Consider the following 14,539-nt stretch of genomic DNA (forward strand, 5'->3'; position numbering starts at 1 on the left):
TCCATCGACCTCTGGGTTATGGGCCCAGCAAGCTTCCGCTGCGCCACTCTGCTGTCTGGTAATAGGTGGAGGGGACGAGCTTATGGTGTATACAATGAAGATCTTATCGGCTCCTTAATGTCACAAACCAAATGTAGACCTCTCGCAAAAACTGTTCCTGCCGAAACCCGGGATCGAACCAGGGAACTTTAGATCTTCAGTCTAACGCTCTCCCAACTGAGCTATTTCGGCCACCTTAAAGTGATTGTGGTAGGGTTGGCTGTCTGGTATATTCTGCTGACTTTAGGATCATGATTATTTTCTGTTAATCTTTCTCCAACAGCGAGTGACAAATGCCTCCACATGGATGGAGTAATCACGCACACGTTATTTTTGAAGCGTCCACCTGCTGGTCCCCTGACAAACTCACACATACTTTCAATTAGAATTTTTGTTCAAATTAGGCTAACCCAATTACTGACGACAGCTACGAAAATGAGCCTCAGTTGATCTGGAGTCTTCTTCCTAACAGACACAGGCTCTCAATGTGTAATGGAAGTTCTAGAACTACTCAGATAAAATGACGTGTTATTTCATCCATTGTCCATGAGAGGGTGAACACATCAAATTTGCACTTACCCTTCAGGATGACGCAATATTAATGTGGTCTAACTCACCCATTCATACTTTATAGTTGATATATTATATAAGTATTGCTTACAAATACAATTTTAACGCATTCTTTGAAAACAAACGTATCCTTTTATTTTGTCAAATCTTAACTGTATGGTAGGTATCATTTCTATTGCATAAAGGCTTTTTATATTATCCACCTTAAAGTGGTTGTGGTGTGGTTGGCTGTCTGGTGTATTCTGCTGACTTTAGGATCATGATTATTTTCTATTAATCTTTCTCCAACAGCGAGTGACAAATGCCTCCACATGGATGGAGTAATCACGCACACGTTATTTTTGAAGCGTCCACCTGCTGGTCCCCTGACAAACTCACACATACTTTCAATTAGAATTTTTGTTCAAATTAGGCTAACCCAATTACTGACGACAGCTACGAAAATGAGCCTCAGTTGATCTGGAGTCTTCTTCCTAACAGACACAGGCTCTCAATGTGTAATGGAAGTTCTAGAACTACTCAGATAAAATGACGTGTTATTTTATCCATTGTCCATGAGAGGGTGAACACATCAAATTTTCACTTACCCTTCAGGATGACGCAATATTAATGTGGTCTAACTCACCCATTCATACTTTATAGTTGATATATTATATAAGTTATAGTATTGCTTACAAATACAATTTTAACGCATTCTTTGAAAACAAACGTATCCTTTTATTTTGTCAAATCTTAACTGTATGGTAGGTATCATTTCTATTGCATAAAGGCTTTTTATATTATCTTATGATCTGTTTTTGTCTTCGCCGAATTGTCCACATGTAAAATACATAGCAGAGGATGGTATCAATCCATCGACCTCTGGGTTATGGGCCCAGCAAGCTTCCGCTGCGCCACTCTGCTGTCTGGTAATAGGTGGAGGGGACGAGCTTATGGTGTATACAATGAAGATCTTATCGGCTCCTTAATGTCACAAACCAAATGTAGACCTCTCGCAAAAACTGTTCCTGCCGAACCCCGGGATCGAACCAGGGACCTTTAGATCTTCAGTCTAACGCTCTCCCAACTGAGCTATTTCGGCCACCTTAAAGTGGTTGTGGTAGGGTTGGCTGTCTGGTATATTCTGCTGACTTTAGGATCATGATTATTTTCTGTTAATCTTTCTCCAACAGCGAGTGACAAATGCCTCCACATGGATGGAGTAATCACGCACACGTTATTTTTGAAGCGTCCACCTGCTGGTCCCCTGACAAACTCACACATACTTTCAATTAGAATTTTTGTTCAAATTAGGCTAACCCAATTACTGACGACAGCTACGAAAATGAGCCTCAGTTGATCTGGAGTCTTCTTCCTAACAGACACAGGCTCTCAATGTGTAATGGAAGTTCTAGAACTACTCAGATAAAATGACGTGTTATTTCATCCATTGTCCATGAGAGGGTGAACACATCAAATTTGCACTTACCCTTCAGGATGACGCAATATTAATGTGGTCTAACTCACCCATTCATACTTTATAGTTGATATATTATATAAGTATTGCTTACAAATACAATTTTAACGCATTCTTTGAAAACAAACGTATCCTTTTATTTTGTCAAATCTTAACTGTATGGTAGGTATCATTTCTATTGCATAAAGGCTTTTTATATTATCCACCTTAAAGTGGTTGTGGTGTGGTTGGCTGTCTGGTGTATTCTGCTGACTTTAGGATCATGATTATTTTCTATTAATCTTTCTCCAACAGCGAGTGACAAATGCCTCCACATGGATGGAGTAATCACGCACACGTTATTTTTGAAGCGTCCACCTGCTGGTCCCCTGACAAACTCACACATACTTTCAATTAGAATTTTTGTTCAAATTAGGCTAACCCAATTACTGACGACAGCTACGAAAATGAGCCTCAGTTGATCTGGAGTCTTCTTCCTAACAGACACAGGCTCTCAATGTGTAATGGAAGTTCTAGAACTACTCAGATAAAATGACGTGTTATTTTATCCATTGTCCATGAGAGGGTGAACACATCAAATTTTCACTTACCCTTCAGGATGACGCAATATTAATGTGGTCTAACTCACCCATTCATACTTTATAGTTGATATATTATATAAGTTATAGTATTGCTTACAAATACAATTTTAACGCATTCTTTGAAAACAAACGTATCCTTTTATTTTGTCAAATCTTAACTGTATGGTAGGTATCATTTCTATTGCATAAAGGCTTTTTATATTATCTTATGATCTGTTTTTGTCTTCGCCGAATTGTCCACATGTAAAATACATAGCAGAGGATGGTTTCAATCCATCGACCTCTGGGTTATGGGCCCAGCAAGCTTCCGCTGCGCCACTCTGCTGTCTGGTAATAGGTGGAGGGGACGAGCTTATGGTGTATACAATGAAGATCTTATCGGCTCCTTAATGTCACAAACCAAATGTAGACCTCTCGCAAAAACTGTTCCTGCCGAAACCCGGGATCGAACCAGGGACCTTTAGATCTTCAGTCTAACGCTCTCCCAACTGAGCTATTTCGGCCACCTTAAAGTGATTGTGGTAGGGTTGGCTGTCTGGTATATTCTGCTGACTTTAGGATCATGATTATTTTCTGTTAATCTTTCTCCAACAGCGAGTGACAAATGCCTCCACATGGATGGAGTAATCACGCACACGTTATTTTTGAAGCGTCCACCTGCTGGTCCCCTGACAAACTCACACATACTTTCAATTAGAATTTTTGTTCAAATTAGGCTAACCCAATTACTGACGACAGCTACGAAAATGAGCCTCAGTTGATCTGGAGTCTTCTTCCTAACAGACACAGGCTCTCAATGTATAATGGAAGTTCTAGAACTACTCAGATAAAATGACGTGTTATTTTATCCATTGTCCATGAGAGGGTGAACACATCAAATTTGCACTTACCCTTCAGGATGACGCAATATTAATGTGGTCTAACTCACCCATTCATACTTTATAGTTGATATATTATATAAGTATTGCTTACAAATACAATTTTAACGCATTCTTTGAAAACAAACGTATCCTTTTATTTTGTCAAATCTTAACTGTATGGTAGGTATCATTTCTATTGCATAAAGGCTTTTTATATTATCCACCTTAAAGTGGTTGTGGTGTGGTTGGCTGTCAGGTGTATTCTGCTGACTTTAGGATCATGATTATTTTCTATTAATCTTTCTCCAACAGCGAGTGACAAATGCCTCCACATGGATGGAGTAATCACGCACACGTTATTTTTGAAGCGTCCACCTGCTGGTCCCCTGACAAACTCACACATACTTTCAATTAGAATTTTTGTTCAAATTAGGCTAACCCAATTACTGACGACAGCTACGAAAATGAGCCTCAGTTGATCTGGAGTCTTCTTCCTAACAGACACAGGCTCTCAATGTGTAATGGAAGTTCTAGAACTACTCAGATAAAATGACGTGTTATTTCATCCATTGTCCATGAGAGGGTGAACACATCAAATTTGCACTTACCCTTCAGGATGACGCAATATTAATGTGGTCTAACTCACCCATTCATACTTTATAGTTGATATATTATATAAGTATTGCTTACAAATACAATTTTAACGCATTCTTTGAAAACAAACGTATCCTTTTATTTTGTCAAATCTTAACTGTATGGTAGGTATCATTTCTATTGCATAAAGGCTTTTTATATTATCCACCTTAAAGTGGTTGTGGTGTGGTTGGCTGTCTGGTGTATTCTGCTGACTTTAGGATCATGATTATTTTCTATTAATCTTTCTCCAACAGCGAGTGACAAATGCCTCCACATGGATGGAGTAATCACGCACACGTTATTTTTGAAGCGTCCACCTGCTGGTCCCCTGACAAACTCACACATACTTTCAATTAGAATTTTTGTTCAAATTAGGCTAACCCAATTACTGACGACAGCTACGAAAATGAGCCTCAGTTGATCTGGAGTCTTCTTCCTAACAGACACAGGCTCTCAATGTGTAATGGAAGTTCTAGAACTACTCAGATAAAATGACGTGTTATTTTATCCATTGTCCATGAGAGGGTGAACACATCAAATTTTCACTTACCCTTCAGGATGACGCAATATTAATGTGGTCTAACTCACCCATTCATACTTTATAGTTGATATATTATATAAGTTATAGTATTGCTTACAAATACAATTTTAACGCATTCTTTGAAAACAAACGTATCCTTTTATTTTGTCAAATCTTAACTGTATGGTAGGTATCATTTCTATTGCATAAAGGCTTTTTATATTATCTTATGATCTGTTTTTGTCTTCGCCGAATTGTCCACATGTAAAATACATAGCAGAGGATGGTATCAATCCATCGACCTCTGGGTTATGGGCCCAGCAAGCTTCCGCTGCGCCACTCTGCTGTCTGGTAATAGGTGGAGGGGACGAGCTTATGGTGTATACAATGAAGATCTTATCGGCTCCTTAATGTCACAAACCAAATGTAGACCTCTCGCAAAAACTGTTCCTGCCGAACCCCGGGATCGAACCAGGGACCTTTAGATCTTCAGTCTAACGCTCTCCCAACTGAGCTATTTCGGCCACCTTAAAGTGGTTGTGGTAGGGTTGGCTGTCTGGTATATTCTGCTGACTTTAGGATCATGATTATTTTCTGTTAATCTTTCTCCAACAGCGAGTGACAAATGCCTCCACATGGATGGAGTAATCACGCACACGTTATTTTTGAAGCGTCCACCTGCTGGTCCCCTGACAAACTCACACATACTTTCAATTAGAATTTTTGTTCAAATTAGGCTAACCCAATTACTGACGACAGCTACGAAAATGAGCCTCAGTTGATCTGGAGTCTTCTTCCTAACAGACACAGGCTCTCAATGTGTAATGGAAGTTCTAGAACTACTCAGATAAAATGACGTGTTATTTCATCCATTGTCCATGAGAGGGTGAACACATCAAATTTGCACTTACCCTTCAGGATGACGCAATATTAATGTGGTCTAACTCACCCATTCATACTTTATAGTTGATATATTATATAAGTATTGCTTACAAATACAATTTTAACGCATTCTTTGAAAACAAACGTATCCTTTTATTTTGTCAAATCTTAACTGTATGGTAGGTATCATTTCTATTGCATAAAGGCTTTTTATATTATCCACCTTAAAGTGGTTGTGGTGTGGTTGGCTGTCTGGTGTATTCTGCTGACTTTAGGATCATGATTATTTTCTATTAATCTTTCTCCAACAGCGAGTGACAAATGCCTCCACATGGATGGAGTAATCACGCACACGTTATTTTTGAAGCGTCCACCTGCTGGTCCCCTGACAAACTCACACATACTTTCAATTAGAATTTTTGTTCAAATTAGGCTAACCCAATTACTGACGACAGCTACGAAAATGAGCCTCAGTTGATCTGGAGTCTTCTTCCTAACAGACACAGGCTCTCAATGTGTAATGGAAGTTCTAGAACTACTCAGATAAAATGACGTGTTATTTTATCCATTGTCCATGAGAGGGTGAACACATCAAATTTTCACTTACCCTTCAGGATGACGCAATATTAATGTGGTCTAACTCACCCATTCATACTTTATAGTTGATATATTATATAAGTTATAGTATTGCTTACAAATACAATTTTAACGCATTCTTTGAAAACAAACGTATCCTTTTATTTTGTCAAATCTTAACTGTATGGTAGGTATCATTTCTATTGCATAAAGGCTTTTTATATTATCTTATGATCTGTTTTTGTCTTCGCCGAATTGTCCACATGTAAAATACATAGCAGAGGATGGTTTCAATCCATCGACCTCTGGGTTATGGGCCCAGCAAGCTTCCGCTGCGCCACTCTGCTGTCTGGTAATAGGTGGAGGGGACGAGCTTATGGTGTATACAATGAAGATCTTATCGGCTCCTTAATGTCACAAACCAAATGTAGACCTCTCGCAAAAACTGTTCCTGCCGAAACCCGGGATCGAACCAGGGACCTTTAGATCTTCAGTCTAACGCTCTCCCAACTGAGCTATTTCGGCCACCTTAAAGTGATTGTGGTAGGGTTGGCTGTCTGGTATATTCTGCTGACTTTAGGATCATGATTATTTTCTGTTAATCTTTCTCCAACAGCGAGTGACAAATGCCTCCACATGGATGGAGTAATCACGCACACGTTATTTTTGAAGCGTCCACCTGCTGGTCCCCTGACAAACTCACACATACTTTCAATTAGAATTTTTGTTCAAATTAGGCTAACCCAATTACTGACGACAGCTACGAAAATGAGCCTCAGTTGATCTGGAGTCTTCTTCCTAACAGACACAGGCTCTCAATGTATAATGGAAGTTCTAGAACTACTCAGATAAAATGACGTGTTATTTTATCCATTGTCCATGAGAGGGTGAACACATCAAATTTGCACTTACCCTTCAGGATGACGCAATATTAATGTGGTCTAACTCACCCATTCATACTTTATAGTTGATATATTATATAAGTATTGCTTACAAATACAATTTTAACGCATTCTTTGAAAACAAACGTATCCTTTTATTTTGTCAAATCTTAACTGTATGGTAGGTATCATTTCTATTGCATAAAGGCTTTTTATATTATCCACCTTAAAGTGGTTGTGGTGTGGTTGGCTGTCAGGTGTATTCTGCTGACTTTAGGATCATGATTATTTTCTATTAATCTTTCTCCAACAGCGAGTGACAAATGCCTCCACATGGATGGAGTAATCACGCACACGTTATTTTTGAAGCGTCCACCTGCTGGTCCCCTGACAAACTCACACATACTTTCAATTAGAATTTTTGTTCAAATTAGGCTAACCCAATTACTGACGACAGCTACGAAAATGAGCCTCAGTTGATCTGGAGTCTTCTTCCTAACAGACACAGGCTCTCAATGTGTAATGGAAGTTCTAGAACTACTCAGATAAAATGACGTGTTATTTTATCCATTGTCCATGAGAGGGTGAACACATCAAATTTGCACTTACCCTACAGGATGACGCAATATTAATGTGGTCTAACTCACCCATTCATACTTTATAGTTGATATATTATATAAGTATTGCTTACAAATACAATTTTAACGCATTCTTTGAAAACAAACGTATCCTTTTATTTTGTCAAATCTTAACTGTATGGTAGGTATCATTTCTATTGCATAAAGGCTTTTTATATTATCCACCTTAAAGTGGTTGTGGTGTGGTTGGCTGTCTGGTGTATTCTGCTGACTTTAGGATCATGATTGTTTTCTATTAATCTTTCTCCAACAGCGAGTGACAAATGCCTCCACATGGATGGAGTAATCACGCACACGTTATTTTTGAAGCGTCCACCTGCTGGTCCCCTGACAAACTCACACATACTTTCAATTAGAATTTTTGTTCAAATTAGGCTAACCCAATTACTGACGACAGCTACGAAAATGAGCCTCAGTTGATCTGGAGTCTTCTTCCTAACAGACACAGGCTCTCAATGTGTAATGGAAGTTCTAGAACTACTCAGATAAAATGACGTGTTATTTTATCCATTGTCAATGAGAGGGTGAACACATCAAATTTTCACTTACCCTTCAGGATGACGCAATATTAATGTGGTCTAACTCACCCATTCATACTTTATAGTTGATATATTATATAAGTTATAGTATTGCTTACAAATACAATTTTAACGCATTCTTTGAAAACAAACGTATCCTTTTATTTTGTCAAATCTTAACTGTATGGTAGGTATCATTTCTATTGCATAAAGGCTTTTTATATTATCTTATGATCTGTTTTTGTCTTCGCCGAATTGTCCACATGTAAAATACATAGCAGAGGATGGTTTCGATCCATCGACCTCTGGGTTATGGGCCCAGCACGCTTCCGCTGCGCCACTCTGCTGTCTGGTAATAGGTGGAGGGGACGAGCTTATGGTGTATACAATGAAGATCTTATCGGCTCCTTAATGTCACGAACCAAATGTAGACCTCTCGCAAAAATTGTTCCTGCCGAAACCCGGGATCGAACCAGGGACATACTAATGATCTTCAGTCTAACGCTCTCCCAACTGAGCTATTTCGGCCACCTTAAAGTTGTTATGGTGTGGTTGGCTGTCTGGTGTATTCTGCTGACTTTAGGATCATGATTATTTTCTATTAATCTTTCTCCAACAGCGAGTGACAAATGCCTCCACATGGATGGAGTAATCACGCACACGTTATTTTTGAAGCGTCCACCTGCTGGTCCCCTGACAAACTCACACATACTTTCAATTAGAATTTTGTTCAAATTAGGCTAACCCAATTACTGACGACAGCTACGAAAATGAGCCTCAGTTGATCTGGAGTCTTCTTCCTAACAGACACAGGCTCTCAATGTGTAATGGAAGTTCTAGAACTACTCAGATAAAATGACGTGTTATTTTATCCATTGTCCATGAGAGGGTGGTAGTGAACACATCAAATTTGCACTTACCCTTCAGGATGACGCAATATTAATGTGGTCTAACTCACCCATTCATACTTTATAGTTGATATATTATATAAGTATTGCTTACAAATACAATTTTAACGCATTCTTTGAAAACAAACGTATCCTTTTATTTTGTCAAATCTTAACTGTATGGTAGGTATCATTTCTATTGCATAAAGGCTTTTTATATTATCCACCTTAAAGTGGTTGTGGTGTGGTTGGCTGTCTGGTGTATTCTGCTGACTTTAGGATCATGATTATTTTCTATTAATCTTTCTCCAACAGCGAGTGACAAATGCCTCCACATGGATGGAATAATCACGCACACGTTATTTTTGAAGCGTCCACCTGCTGGTCCCCTGACAAACTCACACATACTTTCAATTATAATTTTTGTTCAAATTAGGCTAACCCAATTACTGACGACAGCTACGAAAATGAGCCTCAGTTGATCTGGAGTCTTCTTCCTAACAGACACAGGCTCTCAATGTGTAATGGAAGTTCTAGAACTACTCAGATAAAATGACGTGTTATTTTATCCATTGTCCATGAGAGGGTGAACACATCAAATTTGCACTTACCCTTCAGGATGACGCAATATTAATGTGGTCTAACTCACCCATTCATACTTTATAGTTGATATATTATATAAGTTATAGTATTGCTTACGAATACAATTTTAACGCATTCTTTGAAAACAAACGTATCCTTTTATTTTGTCAAATCTTAACTGTATGGTAGGTATCATTTCTATTGCATAAAGGCTTTTTATATTATCTTATGATCTGTTTTTGTCTTTGCCGAATTGTCCACATGTAAAATACATAGCAGAGGATGGTTTCGATCCATCGACCTCTGGGTTATGGGCCCAGCACGGTTCCGCTGCTCCACTCTGCTGTCTGGTAATAGGTGGAGGGGACGAGCTTATGGTGTATACAATGAAGATCTTATCGGCTCCTTAATGTCACAAACCAAATGTAGACCTCTCGCAAAAACTGTGCCTGCCGAAACCTGGGATCGAATCAGGGACCTTTAGATCTTCAGTCTAACGCTCTAACGCTTTTAGGCTTTTTATATTATCTTATGATCTGTTTTTGTCTTCGCCGAATTGTCCACATGTAAAATACATAGCAGAGGATGGTTTCGATCCATCGACCTCTGGGTTATGGGCCCAGCACGCTTCCGCTGCGCCACTCTGCTATCTGGTAACAGCAGAGAGAAGATATAACTATAGTGTGTGTTTAGTATTTCTGCCTACAGCATGGACTCAAACATGCTACAAGGGATTTATGTTAGATGAAAATACAATGGCAGCATAGGAGATACATTTGCCATTTACTCAACATAAACAGAACAACCAGTCCAGTTAGCATGTCAGGAGAGAAACATTAAGTCTACTCCTGGACTAAGGAGAATTTTATATTCATCCATCAGGACAGTCAGCTTGTCCTTGCATTGGATATCAGACACTGGTTGACCACCTCCAGATGCTGGGAGTTCTCGAGGGCAGCGGCCACTCTCTCTTTGTCTGCCAGCTGTTTGTTGACTGGAACAAAAACAAAGGGTTTAGTTCGGGGCAATTCCACAATAACTGAGTGATGCTGACACTTTGATATTTCACTTTAAAATATGTAAAAAAAAAAACAATGATTGAAAAGTTAAACAACCCAATTTTCGTAAGAGAATTACAGCAAAAAAAGCACAAACCGTTCTTCTGTTACCAAACTTTGTATCTGCACTGATCTTCAAGTAAATGTGTTTTTGTAACATTTTCTGTGGAAATTGTTAAAAGTAATCCTTGTGCATAGAGGTGTGCATAGACCTGTCATGGTTAACACATGTTTCCCATGCCAATAAAGAACCTTGAATTTCCTTGAATTGAGAGGTGGGAAGAGAGTGAAAGACAGAGAGAGATGGAGAGTGAGAGAAACAGAAAGAGAAAGACAGCAGGGCAAATTTACTTTGTGAAAATCACCCTCCTGTGTGGCTGGCCATCCTTCCCCCGTAGGTACATGTGATTGCCTAACACCCTGATCTGTTTCACCTGTCCTTGTGATTGTCTCCACCCCCGGTGTATTTATTCCTGTGTTTATTGTCTCACGGTTCCAGTTTGTCTTGTATGTTCAAGTCAACCAATGTGTTTTTCCCATGCACCTGCTTTTTCTATTCTCTTTTTGATAGTCCTCACGATTTTGACCCTTGCCTGTTTCTATACCCGCCTGCCTGACCGTTCTGCCGGCCACTCTGTACCTCCTGCACTCTGAACTGGTTTTGACCTTTTGCTTGTCCATGACCAATCTCTTGGATTATAATAAATATCAAAGACCCAAACCATCTGCCTCCTGTGTCTGCATCTGGGTCTCGCCTTGTGCCCTTATAGTTGGAAGACAGGAGTTGTTGAAATACTGAAGTTTAAGGCGGCTGTGATGACAGAGCTGTGGAAGGGGATCAGTTTGAGGTAGGCTATACTTTCAAACTGAAAAGTATGTATCTCCCCTTCATAACACTGCACTAAAACATCAAATGTTCTCACAGGTGGCTTGCGTCAGACTGGAGGGACAGTTAAGTCCAGTCACTGGACAAGAAGACACTTGTGAGGTTCTCATCAATCAATAATATCAATTGTGTAAGCACATGGAAATAATCTTTAAATTATTTGACACATGATTTAAGTGGTGTGCTGTGAGTGATGGACAATGATTCCATAGTACCGGAACTGGCCATATAATTAATTTGTTTAATTTCGCACCGAACTTAAGAAAAAACTATTACTCTGCATATAATAGAAGAAACACTTGTGTATTACCATTTTAATTAGATCTGACAGTGTAGCAAGTTTATTTATTGGCCAAACGTTTTCTGTAGTTGCGGATCAGACCTGCACAACGATCAGGAGGAATTTTGGATCAATCCTCTTTACAAAACTTCCAGTTCAGCAATATTCTTATGACGTCTGGTGTGAACCGCTCTCTTGAGGTCATGCCACCATCTCAATCGGGTTGAGGTCAGGACTGACTAGGCCACTCCATAAGATGTATTTTCTTCTGAAGCCATTCTGTTGATTTACTTCTGTTTTGGGTCGTTGTCCTGTTGCGTCACCCAACTTCTGTTGACCCTCAATTGGCAGACAGCCTTATATTCTCCTGCAAAAAGTCTTGATAAACTTGGGAATTATTTTTCCGTTGATGCTAGCAAGCTGTCCAAGCCCTGAGGCAGCAAAGTAGACCCCAAAGTAGACCCAAACCATGATGTTTGTGGTGTCAAGTAGTGTCAAGCCAGGTCCTCTTTTGCGAACTTCAGACGTGCAGAAATTGGTTTTTTTTGGGCAGCAGTGTCTTCTCCCGTGGTGTTCTCCCGTGAACACCATTATTGTTTAGTGTTTTACGTATCGTAGACTCGTCAACAGAGATGTTAGCATGTTCCAGAGATTTCTGTAAGTCTTAAGCTGACACTCTAGGATTCTTCACCTCATTGTGCTCTTGCAGTCATCATTGCAGGACAGCCACGCCTAGGGAGAGTAGCAACAGTGCTGAACTTTCTCCATTTATAGACCATTTGTCTTAATGTGGACTGATGAACATCAAGGCTTTTAGAATTTTTGTAACCCTTTCCAGCTTTATGCAAGTCAACAATTCTTAATCTTAGGTCTTCTGAGATCTCTTTTGTTCAAGGCATGGTTCACATCAGGCAATGCTTCTTGTGAAGAGCAAACTCAAATTTTGTGAGTTGTGTAGGGCAGGGCAACTCTAACCAACATCTCCAATATTCTCATTCATTGGACTCCAGGTTAGCTGACTCCAATTAGCTTTTGGAGAAGTCATTAGCCTAGAGGTTCACATACTTTTTCCAACCTCCACTGAATTTTTAAATTATTTTTTCAATGTAGACGAGAAAAACTATTTGTGTTATTAGTTTAAGCACACTGTCTATTGTTGTGACTTAGATGAAGGTTAGATCAAGTTTGATCAATTTATGCAGAAATCCAGGTAATTAACAAAGGGTTCACACTTTTTCTTGCACTGTATATCAATCAGCTTTGCACCAGGTGCCTCTTAGTAGGCTACACTAATTTTGTAATCAATGTTCATAGATTCCAATTTATGTTAATCTGTCTGATACCCAGTGGTTGTTAAATTCTGGCTATAAATAAAACAGAATAGAATGCCAAGCTCTCATTTGATCAGATCCCGATTTATTTGCGAGAGCTCTCTAGTTTACACAAATACATTCCTTTTAAACCATCCTAACCTACGCACATACATACACACCAACATATGGACTTTCTCATGAGTCTCACCACAGATTATAACCACTCAGCTGACAGTTCCAGGCTCCCCCAGATACTAGAGCTCTGGAGGGGCTCTCCCTGTCCTATCTCCGCAGATATACAGCCAGGTCGGTTCAAACATAGGTTAATGTGCCTCTCCGTTCTCTTTCTACCCCCACATACATTCATTTCTTCCTAGGTCCATGCCATATAACCCCTTCCTAATGAACAAACATTATTTAACACTACAAGAAAGACAGGGTAGAATTCTTGCCAGTTATAGTTATACCTCATTTAGTCATTATTCATAAAAAATCCCATAACACTTTCTAATGTAAAATTATATATATTTTTACCATGAGTATATCAGTTGACATCAATTCATTAGGGTGAAACAACTATTAAATCATATGCTGCTATAAATAGTCATGCTACGTTATTTTTCTTCATCAGCCACTGAGCTTTAACGGGACACATGATGGTGTAGGATGCAGTGTGAATTAAACACAGCAAAAAAAGACTCACTGTCAACTTCGTTTTATTTTTCAGCAAACTTAACAAGTGTAAATATTTGTATGAACATAAGATTCAACAACTGAGACAAACTGAACAAGTTCCACAGACGTCTGACTAAGAAATTGAATAATGTGTCCCTGACCAAAGGGGGATCAAAAGTAACAGTCAGTAGCTGGTGTGGCCACGTGCTGCATTAAGTACAGCAGTGCATCTCCTCCTCATGGACTGTACCAGATTTACCAATTCTTGCTGTGAGATGTTACCCCACTCTTACACCAAGGCACCTGCAAGTTCCTGGACATTTCTGGGGGGAATGGCCCTAGCCCTCACCCTCCGATCCAACAGGTCCCAGACGTGCTCAATGGCATTGAGATCCTGTCTCTCTCTCAGTGGTCAGTGGAAAGGCCTCTTTAGTGTCCTAGGTTTTCATAACTGTGACCTTAATTGCCTACCGTCTGTAAGCGTCTTAATGACCGTTCCACAGGTGCATGTTCATTAATTGTTTATGGTTCATTGAACAAGCATGGAGACAGTGTTTAAACACTTTACAATGAAGATCTGTGAAGTTATTTGGATTATTATGAATTATCTTTGAAAGACAGGGATGTTTCTGAAAGGGATGAAAGGGATGAAAGTTGCAAGGGGTAGCAATGACTTACAACATGCTGCACCAACACTTTAT

At 39.4% G+C, this 14,539-nt stretch overlaps 5 non-coding genes across 5 annotated transcripts; all 5 read right to left on the minus strand.

The window, feature by feature from the left end:
- Positions 1-158: 158 nt before the first annotated feature.
- trnaf-gaa lies at positions 159-231 on the minus strand. The gene has a single exon. It is a non-coding gene; the product is annotated as a tRNA-Phe (tRNA).
- A 1,386-nt stretch (positions 232-1,617) lies between these two features.
- On the minus strand, positions 1,618-1,690 carry trnaf-gaa. Its single transcript has one exon. It is a non-coding gene; the product is annotated as a tRNA-Phe (tRNA).
- Positions 1,691-3,076: 1,386 nt separating this feature from the next.
- Positions 3,077-3,149, minus strand: trnaf-gaa. The gene has a single exon. It is a non-coding gene; the product is annotated as a tRNA-Phe (tRNA).
- A 1,964-nt stretch (positions 3,150-5,113) lies between these two features.
- Positions 5,114-5,186, minus strand: trnaf-gaa. The gene has a single exon. It is a non-coding gene; the product is annotated as a tRNA-Phe (tRNA).
- A 1,386-nt stretch (positions 5,187-6,572) lies between these two features.
- trnaf-gaa lies at positions 6,573-6,645 on the minus strand. The gene has a single exon. It is a non-coding gene; the product is annotated as a tRNA-Phe (tRNA).
- Positions 6,646-14,539: the final 7,894 nt, after the last annotated feature.

The sequence above is a fragment of the Oncorhynchus mykiss genome, chromosome 6 (genome assembly GCF_013265735.2).
Source record: "Oncorhynchus mykiss isolate Arlee chromosome 6, USDA_OmykA_1.1, whole genome shotgun sequence".
Taxonomy (NCBI): Eukaryota; Metazoa; Chordata; class Actinopteri; order Salmoniformes; family Salmonidae; genus Oncorhynchus; species Oncorhynchus mykiss.